Here is a 3,064-nt window from a genome sequence, read left to right on the forward strand (position 1 = left end):
CAAGTCCAATTGGGGAGATGCATTGTCTTGGGCATCAGAGCAAATGACTCCTGAAAGATAGAGACATAGATGTGATTGACTGGACTGACAGTACATCGGACAGGACCCAAGAAGAATAGATCTTGAGTCTGTTTTTGAATTTATTCACTTGTGATGATCATAGTGTGGCATACCTAAATCTTAAGTGAATGACAGGCTATATATGCGTGACTCGTACACTTTGATGTAAGTAAAAGTTTGAGTTTGAATAGATAATAAACCAAAGGTTTATACATTAGGTGTATGACTTTTAGAGTATGTAGCGTCATTCACAATAGTGGAACTCATAGCCCGAGACATGGGTAAATGATATCCTCTCATTGACATTATATGGTTGATGAAAAGTAAACGTGGCCACGGGATTTTCGTCTTTATGATGAATGACTTGATCACTATTTGATAGTGATTATGAAGAAAGATGTAATGATTATCATGAGATAAAATATGATCATATTGAGAGAACAAATGTTATCTCAAAGAGATCAATGATATACTATGTGGGTAACACACTTATTACAAGGTCATTAAACGAGCATTGAATAGTTGCTTTCGTAATAGTATGTTGTTAGGGAGAACTCAATCATGATAATATGGTGGAATAAATTTGTGACTAAATGAGTTTATAATTAATAGGTAACTTGACGTCAAATGTAGTATTAATTTTGGTATATTTCCATATTTAAGGAACTTGTTTTCTAGCACTTTTATTCTTAATTATTGTATTTTCAGTAGTTAGTAGTTAGTAGTTAGGTAGTAAAAGTTAATAAAATAAGTGTTTTTAACACATTTTCAAGTGTTCGTGGCGGCCTATTAGGTTGACACAGGCCTTAGGTAGTTTGAATCTGTTAATTTAAGTATGCAGTATGCTGAATTTCAGGCCTAATGGGCATAGGATCAAGGGACGAGTATCAAACAAACTTCTCAAGCCGCTAAAGCATGAAACGGTATAAGCCCAAGAAATTAGTGTCAGGTCGTGCCATGCAATGTTTTTGGCGTGACATAGGCTTGATGTAGAGCCCAAGTCCTTCAAGGTTAATTTCATTAGCACAATGAAACTTATACAAAGACTTAGGGTGCACTAAATACCTAATTTGGGCTGCTAACACTTCTATAAATAAAACCTTTGGAGTTTGATGTAACCAAGTTGTCTTGGGTGCATTTAAAAACCCTAGTAGTTTAGGAGTAGGATTTAGATTTAGTTTTCTTTACTTTCTTAAATGTTCTTTTCTTTGCAAGTGACGATTCTCATTACCCCAATCAAAAGATTTACTACTCTGCACTTCAATCGACATTGACAAGATTATTTCTTTATCTCTTTTCTCTTTAGATTTAATTTTGTTTATTTACATGTTTATTTCAATTGAGATTGAGATTATGAATATCATGAGTAGCTAATTCCCTTGAGTAAGATTAACGAGTTTATGCTTGAGTGATTAACAGAGTAGTAAGGGTTTCCTATAGAATTAGTTGGTATAAATTACGCATTCTTAAACCCTAGGAAACAATCAAAGGTTAAAAAAGGTTGGGAGATAAGTTTGTCGAGTAAATCATGATTTATCCTGGTTGAGAAAGTGAGGTCGGGAGATAAGCAAGTATCCATCAATTAATTAATCAATTAGAGGCTGAGAGGTAATAATTGGTTAGTTATTAGCTAATTCACCTTATTGATTTAATTCATTTAGTTGTTTGTGTTTTATTTCTGTTTATTTATTTTAGTTATTTAGATTTTGATATTATCTCTATTTATTGGTTATTGTAATATAGTATTTAATTATTACTATTTAGACATGTTATTGTAAAAGTGTTTTCAATAGATTTAATTCATCCTCCCTTAAGTACGATCCTCGAAATACGTTCCTATGGTCCATTGTAACACTTTACTATATTACAATTTGACCTATATATTTGCGGACACAGTTGCTTTATTTCAGATATATTTAGTGTAATATTTTTAGTCAAAGATTCACACATTTGATGGCAGACAAGTGGTTGGCATCATTGCCGAGGAGGTTTCAACATTAAATCTAGAAAATACCTTAACAATTAATAGTATAAGTAGGAAAGTTAAAGACTATAGATATGATATTTATTTTTATTTATTTGTTTTTTTAATCTTTAGGATTGTTTATGACTTGAAACGATAGCACCCCAATCGAACCATATCCTGATCCAAAGTAATTTTTGAGACACAATCGTCAACTGAGGGACAACGATCTACTTAAACCACTAGCACAAATCCAAGGAGAGCTACTGATGGCTTGACAGGAGAGGACACTACGCGACTATGCACTACCAACTTTAAATGCCATCTAAGGCAATATTGATAGATTGGCGATTAGCACTGATAATTTTAAGATCAATCCAACCTTAATACAAATGATCCAAAACACCTTGTAGTTCCGAGGGAACATGGAGGATCCAATTCAACACTTAAAGTAGCTTCTTCAAATTTGTGATACCTTTAAGTTTAACGGGGTCACTGATGATGCTATTCATCTTCAGTTGTTCCCATGCTCATTATGTGAGGACATGTACTCTTGGCTTGAATTAAAGGTTCCAGGTTCGATCACCACATAGAATAAACTCGCAAGATGATTTTTACATAAATTATTTTCGATTGAGAAATTTGTCCAGCTAAGGCACGATATCTCAATTTTTTAGCAGATTAAGGGTGAAAACCTACACGAGGCTTGGGAGTGATTTAAATCGCTATTAAGAAAGTGTCCCCATCATGGGATGCAAGAGTGGTTACAATTGTTTTTTTTCTACCATGCTTTAGATGATAATTTAAGGTCTAAGTTAGATGGAGCATCCGAAGGATTTCTTATGAACCACATTTACAAACGAGCCTGTTAGTTGATTGAAGACGTAGCAATGAACTCGTATATGTGGTCTAATAAAAGATGTACAGACAACATGTGACACCCCAAACCCAATCGGGACGGATCGACACGAATTTGAAGCGTTACATTAGCCACCTAAGGGACTCTCCAGCTAACGACCACCGAAGACACACCCTGACCTT

The 3,064-nt window shown here is 34.2% G+C and overlaps 1 non-coding gene across 1 annotated transcript; it reads right to left on the bottom strand.

The window, feature by feature from the left end:
- Window positions 1–2,671: 2,671 nt before the first annotated feature.
- Window positions 2,672–2,777, bottom strand: LOC121222861 (small nucleolar RNA R71). The gene has a single exon (XR_005920231.1). It is a non-coding gene; the product is annotated as a small nucleolar RNA R71 (small nucleolar RNA).
- Window positions 2,778–3,064: the final 287 nt, after the last annotated feature.

This window comes from Gossypium hirsutum, chromosome D10 (genome assembly GCF_007990345.1).
Source record: "Gossypium hirsutum isolate 1008001.06 chromosome D10, Gossypium_hirsutum_v2.1, whole genome shotgun sequence".
Taxonomy (NCBI): domain Eukaryota; kingdom Viridiplantae; phylum Streptophyta; class Magnoliopsida; order Malvales; family Malvaceae; genus Gossypium; species Gossypium hirsutum.